The sequence below is a fragment of the Triturus cristatus genome, chromosome 7 (assembly GCF_964204655.1).
Source record: "Triturus cristatus chromosome 7, aTriCri1.1, whole genome shotgun sequence".
NCBI lineage: Eukaryota > Metazoa > Chordata > Amphibia > Caudata > Salamandridae > Triturus > Triturus cristatus.
The window spans coordinates 1,477,978,824-1,477,995,027 of NC_140590.1; the positions used below are offsets into that span (position 1 = coordinate 1,477,978,824).

General features: G+C 42.3%; 1 protein-coding gene across 1 annotated transcript in view; it reads right to left on the reverse strand.

Annotated features, from left to right (window-relative positions):
* The window catches only part of LOC146812209 (uncharacterized), a 309,521-nt gene that overhangs the window by 108,086 nt on the left and 185,231 nt on the right, over nt 1–16,204 (reverse strand). The window lies entirely within an intron of this gene.

Here is a 16,204-nt window from a genome sequence, read left to right on the forward strand (position 1 = left end):
TTTTTCCAATAGGGTTTCTCTTAACAGGTGGCAGCTGGCTATAGGCCTACGCCCCCAGTGGTAAGATTGGAGCCCAATATTTAAGGTCCTGACGAATGCCACGTACCCAAGTGGACAATACAGGCAGAAGCATGTTGACCCCTATTAACAATCACTGATTCACAGCGGCGACGGGATGAGAAGGTCCCCACTCACCGCACTTATATATTTTAATCCCACATAGTAACCCCATAGAGTAAAAATTGTTCAGGTATACTATGATGGTTTTTAAATTCACTCACTCCTTTTCCTGTTTGGGCCCCCACTTAGTTTAGAAGTGCATCCCTGTCTCCAGGTGTATGCCTGACCTCTATCAAACGCGGTTTTTAGAGGGCGAGGACTGGCAGATGATGAAGCATGACACCTGGTGGTGTGTGATGCCAGTCCGTCAATTTTTGTGATTTGCCCCCACTAAATTGGGCATCTCTTAGACACAACTAGGAACGGTCCTTTATGTGGTTCACAGTGTTTCTCTATTGACAGCTCAAAAGTAAGGGAGAAACTATGAAATAAAAGGATATGGTTCCCTGTTTATTGTGGTACAGATATCTCGACAAATGACTTCTGGTCCATTATTGCATCTTTCATTGCACCTTACCTTAATTGAAACATTTCCTCACAATATCTGACTGGAGACTGCTACGTCTGCTTGGTAGAACATGGTGAGCAAAAGAAAATGCTTATTGGTATATAGAAAGTAAATTATTCTGTTCAGCTTTTGTACCTGTTCTGCGAGTGAAGAAGCACACCTGTCCCGCAAGTGAGTTATGTGATGGAAAGCTTGCACTGCTGCTGCCCTTGTGAGCTGTGCTGGTTGTTAGTGAAGCTCTACAAACACCTTTTCCCTATACAAAATACCAACGGGATTATCACTTGTGGTTAGGGGGTGCAGCACAAGCAGAATTAGGGAGTAGCAGCTCAGGGTGCAAGAGGAGGCCTTTGCAGGTGCAGGGCCCAGCAGGATGTGGTACAAGAGGCAAGCAGCACAGACTACAAGGTGAACTAGTACTTGGTGCATGGGCAGCAGTGAAGAGTAGAATGGGGAGCAGTGCTTGGCGCAAGGTAGAGCAGCATTGGGTGCAAGTGCAGACGCAGGGAAAATTACCAAGAGAACAGTGCATGTTTCAGTGGGGAGCAGCAGATTGTGTAAGTGGGAGCACCATAGGCTACAATGCAGGAAAGAGTAGAGTGCAATGCGGTGTGGGAGTAAGTGGCAAAGCCATTGAAGATAGTGGATGATTAGTGTGGATACAAGAGATGAATACCAAGCAAAAGTAGATACGTGAGGGCATATTTACAAAACAAACAAGCTGCGCAGCAAGTCACCTTGCTGTGCTGCACTGCAAGACTGGTAAAGGTCAGGATCCTGCCTTTCTCCCTGCAAAGGCACAGTTTTGACTGCCTAGTGCCAAAACTTACAAACCCTTCACCATGTGCAAGGGTGCCTGTGTTGCATACAGGATTGTTTTTAGGAAGGAATGGACACCTCCCTGCATGAAAACAATCTCATGAGGCACATTCCTCTTTCTACATGTGCTGCAGAATGCAACGCACATAGAAAGAGGGAGGAACAAGGAGAAATAAAGATAATTTCCTCATTACTCCTCCCCTGAAAAGGTGTATCTTTTTGTCGGATTCCCAGGTCAACCACTATTGGTAAATCGGGGAATGCAGCAAAAACCATCAGAATTGCATGGGAAACCAGTCCAATGACCATCGAACACCTTCCCAGGGCAGAGTGACGCAATACAGCAATTTGCGCTGCCTTGCTTTACTCCCGATTTATGAAGCCACTCAGGGCTCTGCAAGGTGGCCTTGCATGGCTTCATAAATTGTATTTTAGTCTTGCGTCGCTCTTGCACCATGTTGCGTGGTGCAAGAGCGATGCAACTCCTCTCATAAATATGGCCCCTTGATTTGTTGACGTGGAAAGCATGGACAGAGCTGAGGTAACCTGCAAAACAAGATGAGAGAAAATGATAAGCATGAAAAGGAATGGCCAGCAGGACTTATTATTGGTAGGGGTGTGCTAAATTACCTTAATTTGCATTTGCTTAATTCCATAACATTTCTGAGTAATTACACATTATTACAGGTAATTACAAACAATCCCAAACTGGCATTTGGTGCTATATTTTAGCACAAAATCCATCTGCGTGCTAAGAAATATTGTTTGAAATTAGCAAGTGTTGCCAAACAGCAACTGCTCATGTTCTGAAAACTGGGGCGTGGCCTCTGATGACCTCTCAGCAATCCTGCTGTTTGGGACTTACTGGAGGAAATAGGAGGGCTTGTTGGCCCCCAAGGACCCTCAGCATTCAAGGGGACTTCATCCCCCCACTAGTAGTGCAGAAGAAGGCACGTTTGCAGAGTGGTGGATAAAAGGCGACTGATCTCTGAAGACCTCTCAGCAATCCCTCTCTGTGGGACTTACTGGAGGTAACAGGAGGTCTAATTGCCCTCCAAGGACCATCTGTGAACCAAGGGGACTTCTTTTCCCAACCAGCAGTGCACCACAAATAGCATTTGAAGAGTGGTGGAGAAAGGGGGTATGGCTTCGAAGGAAAAATTGAATTACCCCTTGGTGGAGTCTATTGTGGGACCACACACCACCATATCTGGAGGGTCATGGTATTACTGCCATGCCCCCTTTTCTTTATTTTTTAAATTTGTTTGTGGGACTGGTTTCAATCCCAGTCCCAGGATGGCTGCCAACACTTCTTTATTGAAGTGTTGGGAGCCAATCAAATTCAGCACGGGGACTGTGGATCCGTGAGCCCACTGCAAGGATCCACATCCCCAGGCATCAATATATTTTAAACTTAAATATCTCTAAAACTACTGAACAGAATGACACCAAATTATAACAAGCATGCTTTCTGACCTTATCTAGCTTTCTGCCAAACTTGATGTAATTCCGTTCAGCGGTTCAGGTTGCAGTCATGTTCAAAATCTCTATGGGGAAATGCAAGGGGAAAATACATTTTGGGACCTCCCTTTTTTCTCGGCCCTACTTGACACATACTCCCAAAACCTTCAACACAGCAGCTGAACCGACTGTAGCCAAAGATTTGAACATTTTGTGAAGATTCATCAATCAGCCCCAAAGTTATTGGCAAAACAAAAAATGCTTTTCCAATAGAAACTTGATCCTAACTATAACTACCTACTGGCAGCCGTTATAGTTAGGCTCAGGTTTCACTCATTTAAAACAGGTGAAATGTAGCAGTTATAATTAGTTGAGCTAACTATAACTCGCACCCCAAGCAACGCACTGCTTATGACTTCACATATTACTGACATGGTCAGTGACATCACTGATGAGATGACATATTAAATGACATCACTAATGACATCATCTGGTGACTGAGTGTTTTAAAAGAGTTTATGAGTGTTAAATATATATACCAAGGTATATTGGAGAGTCAGTGGATGTACGAGAGCCTGTATGGATGACTCTGGGTGGTGCACAACTGACTGTATATGTGAGTGATTGGGTTTCTCAGTAAATGTATGGGTGAGTGACTGGTTGTGTGAATGTCTGTATCAGTCTGTCAGTTGGTGTCTAAGTGGCTCTATGGGTGCAAGCATGGGTACATGAGTGGCTCTATTGGTGAGTGATTGGTTGTCTGAGTACCTGTATGGTTGTCTGAGTGAGTGGATGAGTGGGTGTGTGACTGCCTGTATGGACGACAGAGTGGATGAGTCGCTAGCTGTATGGGATAGTGAGTGCATGTGTGAGGTGCTGTATGGGTGACTGAGTGCATGTATGGCTGTGTGTGTGGGTGAGTAAGTGGATGTGTCAGTGGTATATGGGTGAGTAACTGGGTATGTGAAAGGCAGTATATGTGAGTGATGGGGTATAGGAGTGACTGTATGGGTGAGTGAGTGACTGTGAGAGTGACTGTGTAGGTGAGTGTGTCAGTGACTGTATATGTGTGTGAGTATATGTTAGCATATGTATGAGTAAATGAATGGGCATGTGTGTATCTGTATGAGTGAGTAAGTAGCTGAGTGAATAGGTGTGTGAGTAGCTCTATGGGTGACTGACTCAGTGTGTGAGTGGCTGTATGGGTGTATGAGTGGATATGTCGGTGGCTGCATTAGTGATGGAGGGGTTGTATGAGTGGCTGTATCGGTGAGTGAGTAGATGTGTGTAGATCTATGAATCAGTGAGTCGGTGCGTAAGTACTGGTATGGGTCTGTGAATTGGTTTGTCAATGGTTCTGCGGGAGTAGGAGTGGGTGTATGAAAGCTTCCATGGGGGTCTGAGTGCTTGTGCAGTGATTCTATGGATGATGTCATCAGTGATGTCATTTGAGATGTAATTAGTGATGTCACTGACCATGTCATGAGTGATGTAATATGTGAGGTTCTAAGCTGTGCATTGTGGGGGGGCATGTGTTATAGAACCTGAGCCTAACTATAACATCCCTGTAACCACTGTTCCCTCTAGAGTGCGTGCCTGGGCAGCAGCGCACATTGTCATTTACTACCGCGCAGGGGGCCCTCCAGAGCGTGCATTACAAAGGGTCTTTTTGCTTATTAGCAGGAGAGCTCTTTGACATCTGAAAATCAACAAAGACACAGGCACCAGCAATGAAATGAACGCCAGAGGGCAGGGGTATCTCTGTCTCTTTAGTTAAAGCACAGCAGAATTGATCGTATTCCCTGAGGGCTGCAACTTTCCTAGCATTTGCTCTGTTATGGAATCGAAAATACAGAGCCCTGTAAATTTAAAGTATACAGCAATACAAAGAGCCTTTTTTTTCTTTTAAGGATAGACTATAATCTATTTCTACCTTTCTACATTTTACAGACAATCATTTAATTTTAGCTCTAGACCAATGTTTCCTTAGATTTATGGTAGTATGTCCAAGGTCTAACAAAAAATTCCTGTAAGTTCCTGTAAATTCTGTATTTATCTTGTAAGTTTGCTGCACTTCAAACACACATCAAAAGTTAGGCTATGTCTTCTGCTGTTTATGTGTTTTTTAACACAACTGGTGTTTATAAACTCTTCTCAGTTTGCAGTTGGAGAAAGAAAGATAAAGTTAATTATGGGCCATTCCTGCTGGTGTACATAAAGTGTGAAAAAAGGAAAGGCTGAAGGATGTCATTTTTTCGTAGCACACAACAAAATGTAAATACATGTAAATAAACTGCATATATTCTGCAGTTAGAAAAGAAAAAATAAAGCAATTTTCTGTATAATTCTGAAGTGTGACAGAAACAAAGATTTTAATAGGTTAAGAACAAATCAAGACCCTTTAATCTGTGTTGCACAATCATAAATATTGACTGAAACCTGATTTCCACACACTATTTTGTGTGCAATATAGTTTAAAACGGTATGTCTGTGTAAATTTGCACCATTAAAAAAAAATCACCCGCCATCGTGTTCATTAAAGCTAGGTGGTACGGACCAAATTGGTCCTACTAAAAAGTGATTGTGGTTCTAAAACATTTGGGAAGCACTGCGCTAGGCACAACTGATGGCAGCAGAAATACACCAAAAAAGTATTTTTACTAAATATTTTGGTCCAAATGTATGAAGCTCTGGTCGCAAAATACTGGTCACACTTTGTGACCAATATTTTTGCAATCAGTGTGGTATTTTGCAAACCGACCTAGGTACTAATAGGTCGGTTTGCAAAATACCAAGTCGTAGTGGGTCACAATTCGACCTACCTCAACAATATTAACAAGTTAAGTCACAAAATGTGGCCCACTATGATTCTCAGCCATTCTCCATGAATAGAATATGTAGCCTTACGGCTAGGGCGGTTGATCTCAAATCTGGGGAACGGGGTTTAAGTCTCGACAATGACGCTCAACATCGTGTGATTCTGTGCAGATCACTTAATCTCCCTGTGCCTAACAATAATGAATGTGCCCTTGTGTAAGCAACTGGTGCACATGTAAAGCGCTCCGATACTTTGGGTCAAGTCTGCGCTATATAAACCCCCCCCCAAACAAATCTGAGCGATAGCGGCCTGCTGGGGTCAGCAGATCACCTTATTTATTGTTGTGTTTAAATAAAGCAATATTTTTTTTTAATATAGCCCATTTCATGAAAGGAAAAAGGGATCTGTTTCATAAAAAGAAGAGTTTAAGTAAGATTTTTTAAAGAGTAGGGATAGGACCACTGAATACTCTAAAAAAAAGGTTTTTGTCAACAGTTACAAAGGGGGTAGGATTACAGTGACACTTGTGTAGTCGTTAAAATATCAATGTTTTGCAACCTAATTTCAGTCGCAAAACATTATGACATCCCTTTTTAAATTAGTATTTGGAAGAGAAGCCCTAAACACACCACTTACAAATACCGATTCAGAATTTAGTGGCAAACAGAAATTGCGATTCAGTAACTGTTACAGTAAAAAAATACATATAGAGGGTTCACTGCTTATTTTGTATTTTTTGTAACGTGTTATGTATTGCAATGTCGGTTTGTTATATATAAATTTAAGGACGCAAACAGCCTGATATTGGAAATCAGACCCTTTGTGAACACAAAATTCCTTTGCATATCTGGCCCTAGTTCTTGTTAGGCCTTTCTGGCTGCAATGACCATCGTTTTCAATTCCTGTAGATCCCACTTATATGCTGAAAGATGGATCTTTATTTAACAGCCCTGTTCAGTCCAGGAGTTGTAGTCTCGGTTTACATGGATCGCTTGATCCATTTGAGCTAGAACACCTAGGAACAATTTCCTTTCAGCAATTTTATATAGCGCAAACCTGGCCCAAGGTCCTTGGCGCACTTTATATGAGCACCAGAACATTTGATCCTTTTTTTAGGTTTTCCCTAAGACAGCGAATGCAAGATCTTTTGTTCTATATACAGTGGGAATACCATTGGTTGGCTTCATTGTCACTCTCATTTGCTTGCATCTTATTGGTCAGCTGCAGTAGGTTTCCTTTCTCTTCATGTGTGTGTCTGTCCCCTGGAATATTGATGCATTACTTTTGTCCTTCCACTGCTCATTTTATGTGGGGCTACATTTTTCTTTAGGTTTAAGCACTCTACCAGAGAGTGTCTTTTTCATCTGGCTACCTCATGTACTTCTTGCCCCTCCTGCTGTCTGTGTTGTTGCTTGCCCCTCCTGTCTTTCTTCCTTGTTGTAGCTTGCCCTCTCCCACCATCCTCTCAATGTCTGTGTTGTCGCTTGCTCTCTCCCACTCTTTGTGCTGTTACTTGCCACCTCCTGCCCTCTTCTAGATGTCTGTGTTGTAGCTTGCCCCCACCCACAGCCCATACTGTAGCTTGCTACTCCTGCTGTCCATGTTGTTGCTTGCCTCCAACTACTGTCCTTGTTTGTTTGCCCCAACTGCTGTCTGTGTTCTTGCTTGCTCCCTCTTTCCTTTTGCTGTCCATGTTGCCCCCTCTACCTGCCACAACAAATATAAAAGAGACAAAATGTTATCAACGCTGGCTGCGTCATAGCACTTATTTAAAAAAACTTTCAGCCATGCACCCTTCCTCCCATTTTGTCCAAAAATGAGAGAGGTGTTATCTTCACCATTTTTAGAGGTAGCACGCTAAGCTCACTCACATAGTCCTGTTATGCCTCAGTTGCGCACACAGCACAGAAAAGTGTGCACAGAGACAATGCATTGCAGCACAGCAAAAAAAATATTAGAGGGAACATTGCCAGTAACCTTTGGCTTTTTCAATGAATTTCTTAGGTTTCTTTAATTCCATATCCGAACTATAACTTCCATGTAACCTTTGGTTTTTGCAGTGAATTTCTAAGGTTTTTTAAATGCTAATTCCTAACTATGACATCCCTGTAACCTTTGATTTTTTTCAGCGAATTTCTATGGTTTTTTAAGTAGTAGTCATGTTTGCTAAGTGGTGGAGAAGGGTGGCTGGGCCTCTGACCAGTTCTCATGAATCCAGCTGTGAAGGATTTACAGGAGATACCAGAAGGGCTTCTTGGCCCCCAATGTCCCTCAGGAGTGAGGTGGACTTCATTCACCAACCAGTCTTGCGCCAGGAGGTGCGTTTGCAGAGTGGTGGAGAAAAGGGGTATGGCTTCTGACAACCTCTCAGCAATCCCACTGTATGCAAATTAATGGAGGTAACAGGAGGGGTAGTTGGCCCCCAAGGACCCTCAGCAGCCAGGGGGACATCATCCCCCACGAGCAGTACACCTGGAGGTGTGTTTGAGGAGTGGTAGAGAAAGGGGGCATGGCCTCCAAATACCTCTCAGCAATCCCGCTGTGTGGAACTTACTAGAGGTAACAGGAGGTCTTGTTGGACCCCAAGGGGCGTCTGGAATCAAGGGAACTTGATCCCCCAACTGGCAGTGTGCCAGGAGGCGCGTTTGCAGAGTGGTGGGGATAGGGCATGGCCTCAGGAAACTTGCAGAGGTTTTTTTTCATTTTTTTTTTCTTTAAGGAAGGAGTCTGTGTGACCCCCTCCAAAGGCCAATTTTGGCCCCGGGGACCCAATCTCCCAGGACCTGCACTACTGGTTGGGAGACTAAGTCCCCTCCTCTCCTGAGTGCCTCAGTGGAAGGAAGCCAAAAGCTCAATAGAACAGAGTTTCCTGAGCCACCAATCATACATTCAACACATAATTTGTAGTGTGGTTGATTTTAAATGTTGTTGGGCCTCTAAATTAAATAATCTAGATGCAAAACCAAATAATCCATAATGCTTGCTCATTTTAGCTGAGACCATGTTTGAAATTTGTTCACCACGACTTGGAACAATCCGACATGTCAGAGTTACAGAGATTGCAAGCAAAAAAACAATGTTCAAAAAAAGGGAATGCCCATCCCCATCCTCCAATTTGATGCGCAACTTAATTCTAGAATTTTGGTGAATTTTGCTTGCATTTATAGAACTGTTCAGTGGTTCATTCAATTTAAGGAAGAAGAATCAATGAAGAAGACCTTATTAAAAAAGCAGGAAAATTACAGAAAAAGTGAAAAGAGGCAAAAGCCTATTAATTTTAATCACATTTATATGCAAAGTAACAACAAAGAAATTTTTCCTCATCACTGGAAATTCTGTTATATGGTTTCAATCTTTTTATTCACGTGTGCGTAGCAGATATATCAAGAAAAAGAGTGTTGCAGCGCTTTGCGTGTGAACGTGCTTTGAATATGAAAATCCCTCTCTCACCCCCCAGTACTCGCTAACAGAAGACAAAGGGGTGTATGTACATGGAGTTAACGCCGCTGTAGCGTCAATTTTTTGACGTTACGGCAGGTTTTGTTTTATCGCCGTATTTACAAGTTGACGCTAACCGCAGTTAGCTGCAGTTTTCAGGCGTAAATGTGGATTTTCAGGCCGCCACTTCTGTTAGCGGGACTTAATGAAAATGAGATGCAAGGTAGGCATTCCCGTGCAAAAACTGCTGCTAATCTCACATCACAATATTTACAAGGAATTCCTTGTATGATGCAAAACCAAATAAACTGCCTCTAACTCAAGTTAGAGGCAGTTTTTTAAGACCAGAAAAGATCTGGTATTGAAAATGCTGCAAACACATGGGGCCTCATTTCAGAAGGTTTTGTTGCTGGACAGCACTGTAAGGAATGTTGCTGCGCTGCCCTGTGACTACAGGGCAGGAATGCACACCATCAATAAGATAGGGCACATTCCCTGGTCTCATTCATGAAAAGTGTTGCATTGCACCGACAAAAGAGCGTTGCAACACTTTTCACTATGCCCTTCTTGCAACACCATGGATGTGCTGTATTCACCATATGATGCTCCATGTCGCAATTAATGGCAGATACGTTTGGAATCCTGAAGTATCTGTCAGCGCTATAGTCACGTATTGCTGCAGTTGTGTTGCAACCATGACACAACTCCAGCAGTGCATGGGGCCAGCCTATCCCGGTTTTACTGCGTCATCCTTATGTCTTATATGAGGCATGCGTAAGCTACTGTTGCAGTGGCGTCCTACAATTTTTGCAGTGAATTCTGATGGATTTCCCTCCGCCACTCCTATGAGGCTTTGTTGTGTGGGAACGCCCACCCAGCATACATCATACCTGATGCAGATATAATGTGGCACAGGGCTTCACAAGGTCACACTAAGGCCTTGATGCGTCACTTCGCAAATACGGCACAACGTGGTGCAAGAATCACCCTGCAAGTACATCAGGAAAATGACACACCGGCGGAGTGAAACTGTCAGAAGGGGCTCATAAATAAGCCCCCCTGTCTTTCTCCCCCACGTTGGTGCACGATGTCTGCCATGCACCAACGCAGGCACCCTTGCGCCATGGTGCAAGGGTAACTGTGTTGCGGATTTGATTGATATTGTGGCTACATCCCTTCTTAAGACGTCTGCAGGTGGGGCTGGACTAGTGGAGGGCGGGAGTGAACCACTCTACTGTAGTTCCTATATCCCTGATCTGCTCTGCGCATTGGAACAATGTACACTATAGTTTTGACATAGGACTGAGGTCAGTATGTCTCTATCGAGTACATTAAACTTAATTACTTGTGTGTGCCAGCTAACTCAGAGGTCACTAGAAACTTCTTGAATAAACAAGAAGTGATTTGTTTCTGGCAACTGCATAAACATGACAACTTTGTTTCCCTTAGAATCGGAACAATCTCAGAATCGTGGAAACAATAGATAACAGTTTCACTCAGTCAATCGTGCATGCTTCGTTTCTACAGAGTAACACAGAAATACATAGACAGGCGGTTCAATAAAAAGGGTTTATTGAACAGTCTTATTTCTCGTGCAAGAGATATGAACTGCTACAATCGTAAGACAGGATGCGAAGTATAATATGTACAGCGTTAGCAGTAAGATAAAATAATACTGCAATAGCATGGTTTGTAGCTATGACAGATATTCATAAAAATACATACATAAATAACACCGGCTAAAATGTTAATACTTATCTGATGCTTCCAGCTAGTTCTACCCCAGAGTACCTAACCTAAGTGTAGTACAAGGTAAGAAGTAGGTGCTGTTTGTCTATAGTCTGGTTTAACTATAGTTGCCAAGATTTGCCAAAAGTCCCTCTAGGTTCTAGTCCGCTCCATACCTTAGAATGAGTGAGGTTGGAATGTCTTTCCGAGTCTCGATCTCTAACACCCTGCAAGGGGAGTTAGAAACACTGGAGCTGGATTCTCTGCGAGGAGGATGACAGCGTCTGGTGAGTGAGTCAGACGGGGACTTGACTTCCTTCCGAACTTGCCGTGGCGAGCGGCGTTGTGCTGGTAGGCAGCCGAACCTTGGTTTGCCATGGTAAGTGAAGGTATATTTATACCTTGAAGGTGTTTAGGAATGCCAGTATTGACGTAAAAGTCGGGCAAAAAACGTCATGAGTGAACCCCTAAGGAATAGAAGTTCATGCATAATAAATGAGTTCTAGGAGAAATCAATATCCAAGCAAGGTGAAGTCCTAAAGGCTTAAGAGTCTGGTTTTCCAAGAATTCGTTGTGATGTAGATGAACGGATGTAGGTGGCCATGCCTGTATTTGGTTATCATAGATAATGCCTAAATAAGGGTAGGATTTTAATGCCTAAATATGAGCAATGCGAATTGTGCCTATTTAAGGACATAAATCAGGAACCCTATATACGGTACCTAAATCGACACACAACACTTTTGTATGAACGACATCACTAAATCCTAAACATGCTAAACATATCTAAAATATCGCTACATATGGATGGCTAAGAACATGTCTAAAAATACATTGTAAAATGCATAAAAACAGTTGGCATGCATACAAATGCACTGGTGTTGTACATTTTAAAGCAATGTTTCATTCTAAGCACATATTTTCATTGAATGCTAAATGAATGAACATACATATATACCATTTCATGCTAAGTTACATAAATCAATTGGTATTGACAAGGGGACATATTGTCTCTGGAAGTGTATCAAAGAATTATGTTCTCTATGAATAGTTCTACTATAAGTAGATTACTGTGCCATAAAAAGAAAAATTCAAATTTGGAAAATCATAGGAAAAATTTCCAAGTTTAGTCTTTGTTTTGAAAAATGAAGGCCAAATTCAGAGTCTTCCCGGTACACTGTGTGCTGAATCAAAAGGCAGTGTATGGGGATGGAGAAAACATAAAATCTTCTAACCCTGTAGATAAAAAGTTGTCTACCGTTGTAGGTGAAAGATGGATTACCTTCGTTTAGAAGACTAACTGCACATAGATGAGAAGCATCGACATCAGCAGTGGTTGCATCAGCAATGCTTGTATCGGATGTTACCTGCGTGCCTGTTGTTTCCTCTTATACCTCAGCAGTAGCAATTTGCGTCTGTGAGATCTCAACGAATGCCGTCATCAGGATTGGTAGCTGCTGGGGACAACACACAGCATGGCCCGTTACCGGGTCCAGCAGAGTATCGATATCCGTAGGCATGACTGATGGGAGTGTTAGACAGATGTCTAGCACGCATTCTTCACCGCAAAGCAGGCAGCGTAGAACAGGTAAGATGCAATCTTGCCAGATCGGTCTGAATGACAGAAACTATGTGGAATTTAATTCTCGTAGATGGGGTAAACCTAAAATTTGGACGATGCGCTCATGACACTTCATCTCCAATACAGCTTTCTCTATGGTGCTCAGAGTGACACTGATGATTTGGATTGCCATATCGGAGCAGTAGGAACAAAAATAGGATCCCTGCAACGAGTCCAAAAAGTAGTGGCAGTCCGCCAAACACAGACTACACGAAGTTGGGAATTATTCAGAGGACTGCTTGAAAAGGTGCTAACAGTCTTGAACACACAGTCTTAAATACATGTACAATACCGCTTGTGTCAGACATGTTTAAAATACTGTCAAACATTTCTGAGAAATGTATAGGGCAGTTTGTATTCAAAAGGGCTTGTATCCCGGCAGAAGTACTTGTGACTTGTAGATCATAGGTTTCTTTGGCCGAGGTCAGTGGCACAGTTTGTTGCTTAGAGTATCAATTCGTATTGAAAAGATGCTCAGTGAAGGCCATAGAGGTGACTCCCTGACTGTCTGTATTTGTGGAAACAAAACTTGTATACAGCAAGTGATCCTGGATGTAACTGTTACTAGATATGGGATACCTTACAACATGCTACAGCAGCTGTGATCAACATGAGGTAACTTCCATTTGAAAGTAGTCCAAAAATTGGAGTTATCACTGCAGCTGATGAGCCTTGCAGGTGACAGGATAAGTTTGTAGTGGAACAATCTCAGGCCCCGTGTATATTAATACCCTGTCACAGGAGAGTACCGCTTAGCACGTTTTCACAGTTTGTACCGCAAAGAAACACTTCATGCCTCCCTCTCCAACATCTATGTGTATAAGGTAAATCCCAAGATGTCTTGATGTATTCTTTACCCAACATTTCATATTTGCCTGCTTTTATATGTTTTAGGCAATACTGAAAATGGAAAGTTTCAATAAGCAGAGTAATTTTACCATGTATGATCCACTCAGTAGCTGGTTTTCCCGCCACCGTGAATGGTAATTTTTCCAGTTTTTCAATGCTCAGCACCATATACTCTGCTCCCTTTTGTGCCAGTTTGATCTGTTTATCAGTGAGATTGAATTCTGAAAACAGTGATGTAGTGTTGATTAAACGCCAAGGCACATGGCCTGAACGTAAGTTTTGGAGTGTCCAGTCGAATAGCATTATAGAACGTAATTGAGACTGACCATGTTGTAGCATGACCAAGTCTTGTTCCATGATGTCTATGGCAGAAGACACAATGCTGTCCAACGAATATATCCTGGACGACAGAGTCGTTAACCCATTGTCTACTACAGAGAGAGATTTCTCTAAATTAATAAGATCAATTTCTCGTATTCGTTCTGCAGTCTCTGCTTGGGTAATCTTCCATATTTAATTATAAGCAGCGTAGATACAGACATATATGAAACATTTTTGATGCGGTTTTCTCAGTCCTAGCAAGAATTCCCTAAGGTCTGCGCCTTATTTAAGTAAAGATAAGTGTTGTTTTACACCCTGCAGTGTAGCTTTCTGTAGCCAATCAAGGCAGAGTTTCCCTAAACTGTATGTTGTTACTAATCCTGGATGCTGTCTTTGAACATAGCGTGGGTCTGGCCTATTGATAGTGAAACCCTGTGTTTTGTTCAGGAACCGATCTTGACAGTTGTTTGTGTCTGTGGGCCAGATCAACCATTTTTTCCATTCCGGATCTGATCTGTTGTGATGCAAAATATTATGTACGTCGACCTCCCCCCGTGTAGTGCTATTATTTGCAGGTATAGGTATGGTCGGTCTGTTAATGTCTTTGATCTTGGCTAACCCAAGGCAAGATGTTTGTTGGACGGTGTCATTCAAAAACATAATGTATTCAGGGATGATACAGGCTCTAAACAAAGCTTCTACCCCCTGCACTTGCCAATCTTTTGTACCCCAGACAGATTTTGGCTCAATGTTGTCTTTCCAAAACTCGAAACCCTGTCTAGATAGTTGGGCAATAAAGGCTGCAGAATGAATCTTTTCCGTATTGGTTAACATATTTTTCGTTCCTGTCCTGTTCATGTTCTTAAAATAAAATGATTCTGGATTTGATAAGTTGAACCCTGAAAAATATGGAAATTTCATTGCAAACGTTTTTGAGCTACCCTTTGGAGGTATAGGATAATGTTCCCATTGGTTATTCATAAACACATTTCTAGGTGATGCAGTTTTATGCAAGAAACGATGACCATAGTGGTTATAAAAGTACATTTGTTCATAGTCTGATGAACCGTCTAAATATTCATGATTTGTGAATACTGCAGACATTTCTAGATCAGACATCATGCTATTAATAGTCTCGAAGTCGCAATCAGAAAAGGTACTAGAGGTAATAAAGTCACTTAATGAAATTTTAAGTGTGGAATCTTCAAATGTTCTGATGGGCCACAAATGTCATATTCAGTTCTGTCCCAAACTATACCATCTGGTATAGGAACGGCTGTGATGTTCACTGCTGACAAGTTTCTTGCTTCACGATGGGATGATTCGTGTGGCTGGAGAAGTAAGTTCACTCTTTTACTTGCTGTGTCCATTTGAATATATTTTCCATTTATCAGCATACCCAGAGTTATTACCAGAGCTAACCAAACTAGAAAGAAGAATATTCCCAAAACAATCCATAGTTCAATCCATGGTGAAACCAGGTAAGTCTTTTTCAGTAGATGAAAAAAGTCTGTTGCTTGTTCTTTGAAAGTTCTTTGTGCTGGCGTCGTTTCAGGTTCACTGAGATCCTCAGAAAATGTATCAAAGTTAATGAAATAGCCAAAGGCAGTTCTGTCAATGGTTGGAATTGCATCAGGATTCGTTGAAATCGCTGGAACCAGTTGATCACTTGTTACTTCGTTTTAGACAGGTGTATCAGGATGAACTGTTATTTGGGTCTCAAGAGGGACGAGTTCCAAAGCTTTTTTGCTTAGTCCTACATTTCTCACTGTAGAATCTTCAAACGTGATGAGTCTCTCAGTTTGAACCTCTTGAATTGTAGCTAGTGGAGTGCGCCTGCTACATTGTCGGAGTCCACTTGGCCTACTGCTTAGTATCGGCCACATAGTGTGGTTTGATCAGGTCGATGGACACAAATCTTTTCCCCTTTTTACGAGCAAGGGGCGGCAGTAGTACTGTTCTCGATCCGTGGATTGCTAGGATAGGTACTGGTTGTCTGTAAGAAGGCCCAAATTCCTTCTTGTCTGCGATCTTTTCTCTGACTAGATCACCAAGCTTTGGGATCCAGACAGGCCTTGCCGGGACGGTTGGTTTTTCCCAAGTAGTGGTTGGCTTCAGGAACACGTTGATTTGTTTAGATCTTAGTTCATTTAAGTCCTGTAAAACAGCCAAACGATCTTTGATATCAAACTTTTTATTTTCCATCACTGTGCCTTTCATGTCAAGGTCCGGAATCAACATTCTAGTTCCAAATAGGACTTCATATGGAGTGACACCCCCTAGAGAACTTCTTGGCTAATTGTTTAATGAGTGTTGGACCCCATAAAGATGTTTGACTCACCCATCACCTGAACCTAATTCCCTAGCTTTTATAGACTGCTTTATGTCCCGTGTTTTTCTTTCCACAACAGAATTTGTCTCAGGATGGAATGGAGAAGAATACCGCAGTGCTACGCCCAAACTGGCCATGGCTTCTTTGTAAGCTCGAGAGCTAAACACAGGACCCTGGTCAGAATGTAGT